Raw genomic sequence first — 17,052 nt, 5'->3', positions numbered from 1 at the left:
GGGAGGTAATGGCTGAGGTTCTTTTTTTTTTCTTCTTGCATACGGATATTCACTTGGTCATTAAATTGACTTGAGAGCTTAGTCAAAAATAAAGTAACATATATGTGTGGCTCTATTTCTGACTCTAGATCACAGTCCATTGATCTATAAATCTACCTTTATGCCAATACCAATAGTCTTGATTAGTATAACTTTACAATAAGCCTTGAAATCAAGTCACGTGAGTATTCCAATTTTTAAAAATTATTTAGGCTATTCTAGGTCCTTAGTATTTCTATATAAATTTTAGAATCAACTTTTCAATTTCTGGTTTTTTAAATTATGCTGGATCTTCAATGATAATTGCTTTGAATATATACTCAGTTAAGTGTAAGGAGACTAAATATTGAGTCTTGTAATCCATGAACATAGCATATATTTTTATTTATTTGGATCTTCTTTGATTTGTCTCACTGACATTTTGTAGTGTTCAGTGTACAAACAGGCATTTTTTAATAAATTTATTTCGTTAAATGTATCTTTTATATAATTATAAATGATATTATCTTTAAATTTTCCAAATGACAACTGTTCATTGATATTTTGTAGAAATTCAGTTGACTTTTATATATTGACCTTGTATCCTCTACCCTTACTAAACTCACTTATCAGTTCCAGTAGCTTGTTTGTATATTCTTTGGTATTTGGTAGAAGATAATGCTATCTGTGAAGAAAGACCATTTTATTTATTTCTTTCCAATTAGTATGACTTTTTAAACTTTTTTTTCCTTATGGCGTTATCTAGGACCTCACATATAATGATGAATAAAATGTAAATGTAGATATCATTGTCTTGCTCCTAATCTCAGGGAAAGGGTTCAATCTTTCACCATTAAGTATGATGCTCGCTGTAAGCTTATGCAGATTTAGGAAGTTTTTTTAATATAACTAGCTTGCTAAGAGTTAATCATTGCTCAGTAGTGCTTTTGTCAAATATATTTTCTGTACTCACTGAGATGACCATGTGGCTATCCTTTTTTAGTCTGCTAACATGATGAATTACATTAATTGGTTTTTCTAAATTCCTGGGATAAAATCCACTTGGTCATGATGCGTTCTCATTTTATATATTACTAGATTTAATTCACTAAAATCTTATTAAGGACTTATGCCCAAGAGGGATATTAGTCTGCAGTCTTCTTTTCTGGTAACATCTCTGAATGGTTTGAGTTAGATTAATCCCTTCTCTTCTATTTTCAGGAAGAGTTGGTATACAATTAATATTATTTCTTTCTTAAATGGCTGATAGAATTCACCAGTGAAGACAGCTGAGCTTTGAGGGTTTTTAGTTTGTTTGATATTTTGTGAGTAAGATTTTAACAACAAATTCTATTGTTTTAATACATATAGGGCTATTCTGGCTGTCTACTTCTTCTTGGGTGAGCTTTGATAATTTGTGTATTTCAAGAAATTTGTCCATTCATCTATATTGTGGAATTTATTGGCAGAAAGGTGTTCATAGTATTCTTATTTCAGTATATACAGAATATGTAGTGATGTCCTTTCTTTCATTCTTAATATCGGCAATTTATGTCTTCTTTTTTTCCTGATCAGTACAGCTATAGGCTTGTCAACTTTATATTAAAATTATAAAACTTTATATTAAAATTGTAATAAACTAGATTTGGGGTTTAATTTTCTCCATTAATTTTCTGCTTTCTATTTCAATCCTTTTTTCTCTTATGTTTATTATTTCTTCTTTCTGGGGTTTTTTTTTTTTTTTTTTTTTTCAGTTTCCTCTATTTTTTGTGTAGTTTGCTCTATTTTTTTCTGGTTTTTTACAGTGGAATGTTAGATCACTGATTTGAGACCTTCTTTTCTAATAGAAGCATTTAATGCTATAAATATCTCCTTAAGTACTAATTTAGTTGTATCTCATAAATGTTGATGTTTTGTTTACATTTTCATTCAGTTCAAAATATTTTTTCATTTTCCTTGTAATTTTATTCTCTGGCCCATGAATTATTGAGATGTATGATATTTACAAATATTTTGAGATTTTTCAGATATTGTTTTGTTGCTGCCTTCTAGCTTAACTCTATTATAGTCAGAAAACCTATTTGTATTATTTTTAAACACTTAATTTTATTAAGACTTGTTTCATAGCCCAAAATATAATCTGCCTTGGTGAATGTTTCTTGCATTCCTCAGAAGAATGTGCATTTGGCTTTTGTTGATTGAAGTGTTATCTAAATGTCAAGTAGGTCAATGAGTTAACAGTGTTAGTTGAAAGTGATGTCTTCTACACTTTTATTCATTTTCTATTTGTTTCATCAAGTATCAAGAGAGGAATATTGAAATCTCCAACTGCAATTGTAGATTTAGTTTTCCTCTTAATTTTCTCCGTTTTGCTGCATGTAGTTTAAAATAAAGTTCTGTTTCTAGGTGAACACACGTAGGATTACTGCATTCTCTTCCTGAACTACATGGCTGTAGGTATGCCATTGAGGCCTACTGTGGTTCCTTTTATAAAGGATTCTCAACTCCTCTGTCTCACATCTGCTTAGGTGGAGCAAATTATCTTGCAGTTCATTACCCTACCCATGTCCATTTTCCAAAGCAATTACCAAGAAAAAAAAGATGAACAAAATTAAAACCTAAAAGCTCTTCTACCAATATTTTTATGAATATAATACTAGAAACTATTAAAAACCACATGAATTCAAGACCACATTGATAATTCAGTAAGAACAAAGTATGAGTCCTCAAAATTAAAGAAATTTGAGCTCTTTGCCTATGTTCTTGGCTAAGAGCGTTTTAGCCAAGAATATTGCCAGGGATTTTGCAATATTACCAGGAAGTCAGACTTCCTGATAGAATGCTAAAAGAGAGTCCTTGGTAAACTCTAGTAATGCACTAACTAATGTATGAGACCTATATTTGGGTAACCTTTAGTAACTCAGTGAATTACTACGAAGTAGACATCAGTCATGCACAACAACAAAAATAAATAGGATTGTGCATCACTCGCTTCGAAGAACTGGATTCTGAATGTGCATTTAAATCAGTTTCTGACTGTCCAGAAGACTGTCACCTCCCACCAGTGGGCTGTGGGCCACACGCTGAGAAACACAACTCCGTATGAGGACCCGTAAGAGAAACTGCTTTCACATTAAAGTGCCAGGAAACACTTTGCTCCTCCTGAAGAAGAACGACTGTGTTTCTTTCCACACTGATAACGGTACTCACTATATCTCTTTTCCCATTGACAGCTGGGAAGCTCTGAGCCAAACTTGAAAATCAAACTCTAGAACCCTGTGCCTTGCGAGTTTTCATCTTACTTCTTCTCTTCAAATTGGCATTTGGCCTAATCTTACTGTTCATATTGTTCTAATTTATTGAACATATTTCGTATTAACCATCTCTCCTTTTTCCGTGTGTGTGTGTGTGTGTGTGTGTCTGTGTGTAACAAGAAACCGGCATGAATAAAGAAATCAATGGAGATCTCTGTCTAAGGGTCACTTTAGATATTTCCTTTTTTTTTTTTTTTTTTTTGAGACAGACTCTCGCTCTGTCGCCCAGGCTGGAGTGCAGTGGCTGGATCTCGGCTCACTGCAAGCTCCACGTCCCGAGTTTATGCCATTCTCCTGCCTCAGCCTCCCGAGTAGCTGGGACTACAGGTGCCCACCACCTCGCCCGGCTAGTTTTTTGTATTTTTTAGTAGAGACGGGGTTTCACCGTGTTTGCCAGGATGGTCTCGATCTCCTGACCTTGTGATCCGCCCGTCTCAGCCTCCCAAAGTGCTGGGATTACAGGCTTGAGCCACCGCGCCTGGCCACTTTAGATATTTCTACAATTCATGCATGCTAAATTCCTGACCACCGTTTCGCATGATGTTAGTCCATTCCAACCTTTTCCAAGTGGCTAAAAATATCATTGCATATTTACAAGCCTAACCTTTTTAAGTTAGAGGAGAAACAGTCAGCTTCCTGCCAGCCTTACCAGCAGAAAAACACCAGAGGATTACAGATGCAGCTAGGGCCTGGTGGGCACAGGGTGACTGAGGAATGAGAAGCCGTCCTGACTGTACCGCATCTCTGGGAGACCAGCTGCCGAGGGATGTTTTGTGCATTCTACTAGAGCAGTTACCAAGGTCTGAAGTCCCGGTGAACATGACATTGTAATCTCAGTTATGTTTTATTTATGGAGAGTGGTGCCGCAGCTAGGGTGTGTTAACAAACAAAGATGATTGCTTCTGAGCCACTCTCTCGTCCTGAGGTAATTAACACAAAGTAATGTGCCAGTTGGGGGATTCAAAGAGTCGACAACCTTTTCCATAGGAAAGTGATCTGCAACACCCAGGCCAAAAGGGTAGAATGGAGAGAAGCGGGGACGTGTTTTATCTTTGGTTAAAAGTGCATCATTAAAAGGCACTGGCATAATTATTCTTCCCTTTAAAAAAAAAAAATCCATATAACATTAAGAAAACTACAAAGTATAAAATGTCAGGAGCAGAGATGTGTGGATTTGCAGCTGTTAGCAAAGTGGGCCGGGGGCTCCCTGTGTATCTCGAACGGCATAAATTAGAAATATTGACTGCAACCAAAATAGCATTCGCAATCAGCTCAATGTTGCAGTGTGTTATACAGACCATTTGCTTTTAAAAAAATTAAAATATGAATCAAACTTGGATGACAAAGAAGTTCAACTTCTCGGGAAAAATCAAATACATCATCAAAAGGTCACGATTCGTAGACAAATTGCTGTTAAAATTTATTACTTGTTTGCAAAATGTACTGTTGATCATTGGTAACTGCTAAATGCTTGGGCGCCTCTGACAAAATAAATAAATAAATAAATAAATACAGCACTCTGCATTCGTTAAGCAGGGAGTAATGTGAAAAAGCACCTAGAAAGCTAAAACTCAGCACGGGGGAGGACAAGAGAAGCAAGGGAGGCCAGGCTGGGTGAGAAGAGGAAGCACCCAGGGAGTTAAGAATGAAAAATGAGAGAGAAACAAGCAGTGGCCCAGCAGAGTCATTCTTACTCCTTTGGAAAATCGGAGATGCTTTTGTACTCAAAAGCACAAAAATCAGAGCATCTAAACATGAACCATCAAGGTTCTTGAGGCCCCACGGGATGGTGCCTGGAGATGCCGTACCATTCAGCTCACAGTCCCCAGTGCCCTGCCTCCGACTCTCACATGTACCCGGTGCTGGCACCTTCTCGTTTACAAGTAGGATTTGCTACAGGGCTCTGAACTTCCTGGCGGCAGAGACCATCCCAAGGTCAGACTTGCACCTCCAGGGTCCAGCAGAGCACCAGGCACAGGTGGGGCTCTGCTGGGGCCCAGTGGCCTGCCCCCTGGAGTCTCCTGCAGCCTTCTGCCATGTGCAGCAGCAGAGCCAACTGGCCCGGGGCATTCTTCTGGCCACAGAATTGTTCAGGAATGGCCATGGGGCTGACTTTAGGCCAAGGAGATGTGAGGGGAAGTTGGCTGAACATTCTAGAAAGGAGGTACCAGAGTCTTCTGAGAGGTTCCACAGTATGCCAGTGGCCAGTGCTCTCTCTTTCCTTCACCCGCTTGTGGCGGTGAGGCTGTAAGAATGGAATAGCGATGGGAAATGGACAGATGCGTTGGATCCAGTTGTGAAGGGTTTGAGTGCCATGCTGAAGCCCGCTGATTCTGTTGGGGCCAGGTTAATTCGGGGCTTTCTGGCCAAGGAGACAGGGCAGAAGTGATACTCACCGCTTCCAGGCCTGGCCCATGGGGAACCCTGTGTGAGACTCACATATTTGTGAATGCCTCAATGCAGACGACCCAGCAAAGTCCCCCAAGGAGACTCTAGATAGCACTCATCAATGGAACTTCCTGCAAGAATGGAAGATTCTGTCTGCGCTGTCCAATCTGATAGCCACAAGCCACATGCGGCTACTGCACACCTGAAATGTGGAGAGTGCAGCTGAGGAATTGAATTTTTAATGTTGATGATTTTTAATTACTTTAAATTTAAATAGTTTACTGGATGGCACAACTCTAGAAGGTGGCAGCGAAACAAGACAGAAGGAGCTAGAATCCCTGAAACACCACACGGAAAGCTGTCCACCACTTTATGGGACTGTGACACTAGCAAGAAACAAACCTGTATGATGTCAGGTCATTGGAATGTGGAGATTGTGACAGCAGCTGGCATGAAATAGCAGGTGCCTCCTGGGTTCACTGTTCTCAGCACTTGGCATGCCGTATCTTATTTAGTCATCTCAACAACTGCAGGAGGGAGGTCCTGTTGTTATCCACATTTTACAGATGAGAAAACTGAGGCACAGAATGGAAACTGAGACACAGATAAGAAGAGGCCGAAAGGGGTTCCGGACCAGGTCAGTCCGGCTCCAGAGCTTCTCTGAGGCTAAAATCCAAGGAATTTGTGAGGGAAGCTCTTTTAGGAACCCAGAATGAAGGCAGTGGCCAGACTGGGGAGGAACCCAAAGGGTTCTGCAGTCCAAAGGGGCCTAGAAAGGAAGGTCCCATGACAAAAGCAAATCCCAGCCTCCTTCGCAGCCCACAGAGCAAATCCCTGCTTTGCTCTTGTTTCCTGCTATTAAATCCCTTTTTGCCATGCTACTCTGATAGTGCCTGTGAGGGACAGAATGGCTGATTCTCTAGGGTTCTGGACACCCTGCAGGTGGGTGTGCCCCCAAGTAGCACAGCAGGACACCACCTCCTTCTCCCACTCCTAAGCTCTCCAGACCTGTCTTGCTAAAAGCCACAGGGTACAGGGCCAGGGCAGATGTGGCCAGAGGTAAGAAAGCACCACACAGTCTGCGATGTGTGGAGTCCAGGAGAAGGGCAGAGGGGACTTGGAACCACAAGTCCTGCTGGGCCTTGTGCAGGAAGGGACAGGATTTCCCTTCCTGCACAGGGAGAGCACAAAGAAAGGCAAATATCTGGAAAGAAGCTGCCAGTGCTCCGGGGGACAGCAGGGCTCATCTGAGGGATGCTTTGATGCAGATGAAGTGGCTGGGAATTGCCATCGTCGGGTTTTGTTTTGTTTTGTTTTGTTTTGGTTGTTTATTTAACACATTCATCATTTTTGGATACATGTCTAGAAACATCAGCTCTTCAGAGCCCTTCCTTGCTCATTACCTCATCGATCCTCCCAAGCTGTGGAGATGTCTTGTCCACCCCAATTTGCAGAGAAAGAGACAGGAAGTTATGGGACCTGTCATCTGGCGGGCAGCGGGCAGAGCTGGGATTCGATACAGGGCTGAAGATTCCCAGCCCGAGGCTCACGCACTGCATCGCCACCATCTCTGGCCTGATCCCTGAGTCTGTGGGGTCTTCCTGTCTCTCAGTCTGTCTCCTGTCGGCCTCACTGAGAGTGAAGCCTCATGAAGAGTGGTAGACAGGGAGCCAGGAGGCCCCAGCTGCCCCGGCGCAGGCAGAGGAGAAGCAGCCCTGGGACCCCCACAGAGCTCCCTGCATGTGGCCCAGAAAACCCCTGAATCAGACTTCTCAGGAGTTGTGTTGAAAATCCACATTCCAGGCCCCACCCTCGACCTATGGACCCGGAGTCTCTGCGCAGTGCAAACTGAGAGTCTGCATTTTAACTAGCACCGTTAATAAGGATTCTTCTAGTGAAAGTGTGAGTAGGACCAGACTAATAAGGTTTTCTGGCTCCACATCTTCCGGGAACCTATGGGGCTTTCTCCAAGAGGCAGCCAGGCCTCCAGACAGGGTCTCCTCCTTTCCTAGAGCCTTGGGAATGAGCCAGAGTGGGCTGCTGGGCAGGGAGGAGCAGGGTCTCTGCCCAGAGAGGTGCTCATAGGGTGAGCACCCTGAGTGCACGGCGCAGGAGAGAGCAGACAGAGGCAGGAAAGGCGATGACAGGCGAGAGCGTAAGGAGATACTGGGAAAGTGACCAGAGACCAAGCTGGAGACAGAGGCAGGGAGACTCCGGGAGAGGCAGCCAGGCAGGCTGAGAAAGCGGGGCAGAGAGAGGAGAGCAAGCATGAGAGGGAGGCGGGGAAACAGACAGGGACAAGGCCCCATGAGTTGCTTTCATCTGCCAGGTCTTCCAGCCACCCCTGGAGAGTGAGGGGCAGGCCGGTCTGTGTAGCAGCCCACCTCCAGAGCTGGCCACCTTCTCACATGCCATCCAATCCCTGCCCAGCTGCCAGGCTCTCAGGGCTGTGCCAAGTGGATGTCTCCATGACAATGCCAGGCAAGTCTCCCCCAAGGCTCACACACGGTTGGGGAGAGGGCATGGAGTGAGCCTTCACCAACAGCGGGCAAGGCCAAAGGCTCTCAGTTCACTACAAAGTAGGGGGGAGGGGGTGGGAAGCAGGGGGCAAAGAAGCTGGAAGGGTGTGTGGTGGTGTCAGCGACTTTCTAGGAACGTGGGAATCACAAGTAGAAAGGGAACGGGAAGGCAAATGGAATTTTGTAGGTACAGCTTTCATGTACCAAGTACCTTGTTTGCATTTTCTTGCTTGATCCTCTCAAGTGCTCTGTGGCATGAAGATCCTTGTCCCCTTTTTACAGATAAGGAAACTGAGGCTGAGAGATTGCAGACTCCACACATTTAGCTGGTAAGAGGCAGAGTAGAGGTTTCTACTCAGCCTCAGGTGCGCCCAGATAGAAATTCCAGGTTCCTTCTGCTGCACTAACAATTCTAAGCTCATGAGAAAACAATACACAAGATGTTTTGAAGCAGTGCAACCTTGCAGGCTGGAGCTGTCATGGGGCAGTTGTGACTGATCACAGCCAGGGAGGTTCAGATATAGCATGAGCAGTATACTGGAATGGCTCGTGGGGTAGAGGGATTTATCTCTTTATTTATTAATAATCCTTTACCTTAGCATCTTCTAAGACATACTATGGAGGCTACAATAAGATTACATATACAATAAAGCTATTGCAATGGTAAATCAAGAATAATATAAATGGAAGAAAGGACTTTTTAAATTCTCAAACTAATACTGTGGCTATGATTGACCATTAAATTGAACACTGAGCTCCCTAGCAGTCTCAGCAAAAAAGGGAAATGCAACAAGTTATGTGGCTCAAATACAAAATGAAATGTACTGACTTACCAAGGCAGATATTTCTTTTCCATTGCTAAGTCCTAGAAATCAGTGAAAAGACTTCTAGAAGGATAAAATATCACAAACACTTGTCATCTCATTTTATTTATAGCTATGCACATGCACACACTCATAAAACAATATATATAGTGTGTATATATTAATAAATATATGTGTGTGTGTGTATATATATATATATAGCCAAGCACAAAAGAGAATCCCTGAAAGCTGAAGAAATCAAACCCAGAGTGAGGAGAACTGACTTCATAGTTCATGGATTTCAGACCCAGAAATGGAACTAGAGAGCTCCAATGTCCATATGGGCACAAGTCCATGTGTGGCTGGGCACCTGGAATGGAACCTCCTGCATAAAGCCTGGATTTTGAAGAGCTTCTCCATCAGTAGAAACAGGACAAGAAAAGCTACACTCACCAGGAAGTGGTGAAACACGAGGGCTGCCCACCTGAGCCGTGGGATGGGGAAAACACGCTGGGGCCAGAATCTGTGGGATCCAGATTTACAGTCCCTTTCCAGAACAACTAGAGGCCCTCAGCTCCTATAGAGGCAGCCATGAAAGTGCACTGAAGGATATTTTTTAAGCCAAGACACATCAGACACACCCAAGAGAAACCCACAAAGATGAGCTCACAATCTGAAATCACAAACCACTAAGGAATCAGATCCATGAGAGTCCTCAGAGGAGAAAACACAAGAGAACTTGGACAAATGGAATGGACTAAGCAAGAGGACAAAACAACCATGTTCAGTGTACATCACTAGCACAATGGAGGCCAGGCATGGTGGCTCACACCTGTAATCCTGGCACTGTGGGAGGTCAAGGCAGGCAGATCACTTGAGGTCAGGAGTTTGAGACCAGCCTGGCCAACATGGTGAAACCCCATCTCTACCAAAAATACAAAAATTAGCCAGGCATGGTGGCATGCATACTCCTTTACAGGTGCTCCCAGCTACTCAAAGGGCTAGGCAGGAGAATTGCTTGAACCCGGAAGGTGGAGGTTGCGGTGTGCTGAGATCCCACCACTGCTCCCCAGCCTGAGTGACAGGGTGAAACCCTGCCACACACATACACACACACACACACACACACAACACAATGGAAAGCATCTTTAACAACTTTTCTGTTTATTTTCTTTTTTGTTTTTTCTTTTTTTCTTTTTTTTTTTTTTTGAGACGGAGTCTCGCTCTGTCGCCCAGGCTGGAGCGCAGTGGCGCAATCTCGGCTCACTGCAAGCTCCGCCTCCCGGGTTCACGCCATTCTCCTGCCTCAGCCTCCCGAGTAGCTGGGACTACAGGCGCCCGCCCCTGCGCCCAGCTAATTTTTTCTATTTTTAGGAGAGACGGGGTTTCACCATGGTCTCGATCTCCTGACCTTGTGATCCGCCCGCCTCGGCCTCCCAAAGTGCTGGGATTACAGGCGTGAGCCACCGCGCCCGGCCTTCTGTTTATTTTCATCAGCCACAGTAGATAGAATTGTTAGGTAACAATAATTTTTCTTGTAGCTAGTTTCAGAAATAACCGTCAATGGCAGATGAAAATAGACATTACAGTCAACCTTGCTCTGGATGTTGATGTGTGGGTAGCAAAGCTAACGTGCCCCTCCAGTGCAGCCTTGTGATGTCCTACTTGGAAATAAGGGTTAGAACTTGAAATTCAGACGAACTGCCGAGTCCCATAGGCTGTCTTTACTGATAAACATGGTCAAACCCTAGTGAGAACTTGAGCCCTAGTTCTCCTTAAGAAAGGGGACAGGTATAGGTGCTCAGAATTTTCCAGGTGTTTGGTTCACTGTGTACTCAGCCACATTTACAAATAGTAATTAACTGAATCCTCATCATATCCCTATGAGGAAGGTGCTACTACTTCCCCATTTTTACTGATGAGGAAACTGAGGCATGACCAGGTTACATGACTGGGCCAAGATCTCACAGCTTGTAGGTGACAGCCAAGCAAAACCCCCAGGCAGTCTACACCCAGCATGCCTATTAGTGAGTACACTGTACTGTTGCTTTGCAGGTTTTTTTTTTTTTTTTTGGTGTTTTTAGTAGAGATGGAGTTTCACCATGTTGGCCAGGCTGGTCTCAAACTCCTGACCTCAAGAAATCCACTCACTTCAGCCTCCCAACGTGCTGGGATTACAGGTGTGAGCCACCGCACATGGCCTGGCCTGGCCTTAATTTTTGGATTCTCTCAACAACCTGATGAGATAGGCATTGTACGCACTTAACTAGTTGTCTCTAGCTTCCTGTGCCAGAGAGAACTCTTGCTTCCATTTCCCCTTACCCTACCTCCTCACACATCTCTAGTCTTCCACCAGGTCAGTAAATGGTCATTCATCCTGTTGCTCAGCTGAAAAACTCATGATCACCCCGATGCCGCTCTGTCCTTCACACCCCTACTTAACCCATCAGCAAATCCCATCAGCTCTAATTTGCACCCCAAACAGATACTGGATCAGATATCTTCTTACCATCTCCTTCTTACCTTTTTCAATTTAAGTCTAAGCCACCAACTTCTTACCATGGAAAACCCCTACTTTACATCCCACTATGACAATCAGTCCCCCCTCATGCAACCTGAAGGGGCCTGCTACAAACAGCCTGCAAACGGCCACAAACAGCCACCATTGTCCCTCCCCTGCATTTCCTTCCCACACTTTTGTTTGATTCATCGTGTCTTTGTGAGACCACAAGTAGGTAACTAACCCCCTAATGTGTCCATCATGAACACCTCTCCAATACCATGTATGTTATTCTGACAGCAGTGTTTTTGATAAATGCCTGATGTTCCATTGCACTGACATCCTACCGCTTGCTTATCTAATCCCTTGTTAATGGGCATTTTCTTTATTTCCGGTTTTTGCTATCGTAAATATAGATACAATGAACATCTTTGGAGCTAAATTTTTGGCTGTATTATAGCTTCCTTAGGATGATTTTCTAGAAAAGGAATTATTTTAGAGATTAATCAAAAAAAAAAAAAAGATGGCTTGTGATGTGCCTAGTGTTGGTTATGCAGAGAGCAAAGCTTTTCCACATCCAGCAGTGATTGCATGCAGACCTTTATGGGCACCAGAAAGTCACCATTAGCCAAGCAAATGGCTCCAAGGAATGGAAGATCCTGGTGAGACATCCATGAAAGTCCATCCAGAACACATTCATTTGAATATTTTCAGTTGCAAAGGCAACAGGACTAACTTCCTGAAAATTTGGAAAGGTAGGAGAAATACCTTCCTGAAAAGCCTTTCCTCCCAAGCATCTGCATCTGATACACATCCATGTCCACACATACCTTCAACTAGATCATTTAGACTCACATTATCTCATACACAGTTTTCCTGTTGCTACCAAAGTCTTCAGCCCCTCATTTTCGATGTATGTAAATACTCCATAATGAACGAGTTCTTCTTCACTCATTCACTCCTTTACTGTTGAACACAGAGGCAGCTTCCAAAATTTTGCTATCATGCATGTCACTCCCTGGCATATTTTGTCTGCATGAATAATAAGCAGTGTATCCACATTTCTTTTTTCCCTTTGGCTAAAAAGAAGCTTAGATTCAAATTTATGATTTAAGTATAGCAACGTATGGCCGTCTTCTCTAGGCAATATTTTTACATAGGTGTAGACATCTTACTAGAGCTTTTAATCTCTCTGATCCTGATGTTTTGCTGCTTGTTTATGCTTTATTACATTTCCTATTGGCCTGCTCACAATCTTGAGGAATGAAGAAGGATGCAAATTACTAACAGAGTATTTAATGAAATGTCGAAATGGCCATCTATGGGCACATAGCTTTTCCTCTCTCTAGGAATTGCGAATTAGTATTCTTAGTATGGTTTCCAAGAATGATGTCACCAGATCAAATAGTCAGAAGATCGTTTGGGCCCTTGATACACACCACCCCAGAGCTTTGCAAAGGGAAGAGGGAAAAGTGGTTGAAACATGATACAGGTAACAAAGCTGAACCCTCAATTAAACTTCCAAATGCAGGCAAGAGGGCTGGGTTGTGCCATGTGCCAAAGGTAGTCAGGGGTCTGAGGTGTTACCTGCGGTCTGCCCCTTCCTTTTTTTCTTTTGCTTACCAACCCCTCTGCTCTGCACAATTGCTTCCCTGCTGCACCATAGGACCAGGAGCAGATGCTTAGTAAGATCTTGCTGACGGAAAGAAGTCAGACTAAGAAAAGAGAAGGCAGGAAGGAGGCACTCTCCCTCCTCAATAGCTCCTTGTTTTGCTGGGAGGCCAGCCTAGCCTTTGCAAACCTTTGCAAATGCAGCCTGCAGTGCATTTTCAGTCAAAAAAAAAAAAGCCCTTATGGGGCCTGGCCAATGAGCAAATACTTCAGCATCACTTTCTCGTTTTGGATAGGTAGGAAACCACCTACATCCTCTAGACAGCACCCCTGGGCTCACATCTTGTGATGCATCCTAAACTGGGCATTACTTACTTTAAATATTTTTAATTATGAAAGATCACAGAAACACAATTTCATTTTTGTTATGGTCTATGAGAAATAAACCATAGTAAAGGCTGATAGTTTGGGCTGTGACCTGGCACAGTGGGGCGAGCGCTGGTTTTCCTTGTCTGTAATGAAAAGCATGAACATTTCCTCCAGCCTCCTGGTAGACCCTAAGCTCCTATCCAGAAGACTGAGCCCTGATTGTCTGTTCACTGCCTCCCCAGCTAATCAGGAGTTCTTCCAGGGCAGGTATTGTACCCCCTGGCCTAGGAGGGTGGAGCACACGGTAGGAACTCCAGGAGACTTAAGGGAATAAATAACTGAGCAGATAGATAGATGGATGTCCCATCCTGCCCACTGAAGGGCAAACTCTGGGAAGGCAGGGGGAAGTCGTACTGACCCCTATTTTCCCAGCAGGGTCTGTGATGCTACAGAAATGTTTATTACACGAACAAGCTGGTGGCTGGCTGGATGAATTAAGTGGCTGTATGGATAAATGGATGGATGTACGACACGCCAGTGTTTGGGAGACTGTTTCTGATATGGTTTGGCTGTGTCCCTACCCAAATCTCATCTTGAATTGTAGCTCCCATAATTCCTATGCATCATGGGAAGGACCTAGTAGGAGGTAAATGAATCATGGGAGCTGGTCTTCACCATGCTGTTCTTATGATAGTGAATAAGTCTCATGAGATCTGATGGTTTTATAAAGGGAAGTTGCCCTACACAAGTTCTCTCTTGCCTGCCACTGTGTAAGACATGCCTTTTGCCTTCCACCATGATTGTGAGGCCTCCCAAGCCACATGGAACTGTGAGTTCATTAAACCTCTTTTTCTTTATAAATTACCCAGTCTCGGGTATGTTTTTACCAGCAGTGTGAAAACAAACTAACACAGTTTCTATGTTACATAGGGTTATAGTAAATGACTTTTAAGGGTTCCAGCCAGCTCTGGGATCCTGCATCTGTTTGGGCTTAACTGGGCTGTTCCAACCTCCATGCGCATTCTCTGCAAGACAGACCACTGCTCCCTCCCTGGTCCTCATTTTCCTGGTGAATCTTTACTCATCTTACATGGAGAAGCATAACTTCCCTAATCCTCCCTCTTCCAGGCTGATTAGTCACGCCATCTTCCTGGCCCCTCTCACTGCCCACACTACCCTGTCCTGTTTCATAACATGTCTCTCTCCTTGAGGACAAAGACCAGGCCAGAGACCTCCCTGTGCCCAGTCCTGACATCTGACTCAGTCTTTGCTTTGGGAATTAAAGAGACTTCCAAGCTCAACCTTTTTTGACTTCTTTGGGATATCATATGTGGTCTGTAAGCAGGATCCCATAAAACCGTTTTGAAGATTATGCAGGGCAGGCAATTAGTGACTAAGGTTTCATCTGCACACAAGAAAGTCAGAATTTGTATCCTCCCTAGCTCAAAAGTTACGTGAGACTCATTCTATATTTCCATTGCATTAACATTAAAAAAGAAACCCAACAAGTCCTATTCATCTAGTTTTATCGGCAAGCAGACAGGGAGGTTTTCTAGTTTTAATTGTCCCAAACCACAATTAGGAGTGCTTGGAAAACATGGGGACCTTGTGGCTTGCACGGTGGCTGAAGACTCCAAGTCATAGCCAACAGTAAAATGGGATTTTCTGACCTTGAGAATCCATCCTCGCCCCGATTTTTGTAACCTGAACAGCGAACATTTCTGACATTACCTTTCCCATCATATCTTGTGACTCTGTACACATGTGGCACTCTCATCAGGGTCCAGCTGTTCAAAGGTAGAATAGTTCCTTCCCAACTACCTTAACTCTCCATTTTACAGATGGGGAAACCAAGGCCCAGAAAAGGGAAGGGACTGACCTAAGGTCTCAGAGCTGGTTACCGACAGGACAATGGTGAGAACCGAAGTGAGCTTTTCCTTTGCCCCATGGGTAATCCCCAAGTTTGACCAGAAGTGTGAAGACAGGTACTCATGAGTGTTAACTCCCTCCTCCCAATCAATTCCTGGTACTCAACCTAGGGGTTTGTTCCCCACCTCTAAAATGGAGAGCGTCTCCCCAAAATGAGCATATCCTGCTGTATTCCAGCCAAAAAGTAACAGCATTTCAGTTCTGCTATTTGCCTAGCTTTCTGGGTGGGAAAGACAGACACATTAAGGTTTGGCCAGGCAGAGTGGGAGGATTGCTTGAGGCCAGGAGGCTGAGTTTGAGATTAGCCTGGGCAACATAGGGAGACCTCATCTCTACAAAAAACAAAAAAATAGAAAAAAATTAGCAGGCATACTGGCACACACCTGTAATCACAGCTACTTTGGGAAGTTGAAGCAGGAGGATTACTTGAGCCCAGGTGGTTGAGGCTGCAGTAAGCTGTAATTGTACCATTGTACTCCAGCCTGGGCAACAGAGCAAGACCCTGTCTCCAAACAAAAAAGGCTCAAATATCTGTGTTTTAAAGCCTACTGGGGAAAAGACTTGGAGCCCAGGACCTATGGAAAAGGAAATTTTCTCTCCGGGAATTCTTATTCCTTAAGGCCCTAGAAAGCAAGGCAAGTGTCTCAAATAACCATCAGCTCCATTTCTGGTGCTGGAGTTCAAACCCCACTTCTTGTCCAGTGGCCTTGGGAGAACAATGGCTTGTGTGGGTTGAAGACAAGACATAGAGGAACATGCTACCCTTCTTTTTCTTCTCATCTCTGTGAGCAGAGAGCCCACAAATCACCTTAGCAAGCATGGCTTATTATTTTCATTCTTGTAAAGTCTCTTTATGAAGATTCTTGGGCTGCCTGAATTCTTGGTACCTGGTTCACATCAGTGCCCAGTGATAGTTTGCAGAAGTGGTGTGAGCAGATTGTTCTTTGTCCCTTTAAGAACAGAAAACATAGAAAAAGAATGGTCAAAAACCCAGTGGGCCCTTTGTTCCCTCATGCTGAAGGGTGGACCTGCCTCTCTCTTGCTCACATGGAGAGAACCAAAGGTTCCTTCATGCCTCAGTGCGACTGGAACCCAACAGCCCTGCCTCCTTCCACCCCATCTTGTTGGCTGCTCCAGGCCCAGCACTGGGAAATGCGGAGTTAAAGCTACTTCATTCTGCAAGGGCTAACTTTGATCATCCCCAATGAAAGTTTCCTCATTCCTCACGAATGAGTTTTAACAAAATTCATCAACCTCATTTTACAAATGGGAAAACCAAGGGGACCTGCCCAAGGGCACAGAGTCATTTAGACCCTTGGGGCAGGGTCTCCTTCTCCCTGGATTTTGATCCCCCCGTGGCTCACAAGAGCTCTCCCTGGGTATTGAGAAAATGGGAGCCGAATTAGGCTCAACTTGAGTCTAATCATTCCTAACCAAGTGTATTTTCTTTTCAATTACTTGTTCACAAGTTCAGTCGGATAGGAGAATCACCTGGATCATTTTCAAAAATGCTGATACGGGGACCTGCCTCCAGAGATTCTGAGAGAATTGGTCTGGGATGTCTCTTGGGCCCTGAGATTTTTAAAAGCTCCCAGAAGATT

At 43.8% G+C, this 17,052-nt stretch overlaps 1 long non-coding RNA gene across 1 annotated transcript; it reads right to left on the bottom strand.

Moving 5' to 3' along the window:
- Positions 1–1,753: 1,753 nt before the first annotated feature.
- On the bottom strand, positions 1,754–6,204 carry LOC116275687. Its single transcript, XR_004184779.1, has 2 exons — positions 5,729–6,204; positions 1,754–2,576 (listed from the first exon to the last, which is right to left on the bottom strand). It is a non-coding gene; the product is annotated as an uncharacterized LOC116275687 (long non-coding RNA).
- Between the last annotated feature and the right edge of the window lie 10,848 nt (positions 6,205–17,052).

Source organism: Papio anubis, chromosome 7, assembly GCF_008728515.1.
Source record: "Papio anubis isolate 15944 chromosome 7, Panubis1.0, whole genome shotgun sequence".
NCBI classification, from domain to species: domain Eukaryota; kingdom Metazoa; phylum Chordata; class Mammalia; order Primates; family Cercopithecidae; genus Papio; species Papio anubis.
This window is presented reverse-complemented; position numbering and strand designations above follow the sequence as displayed.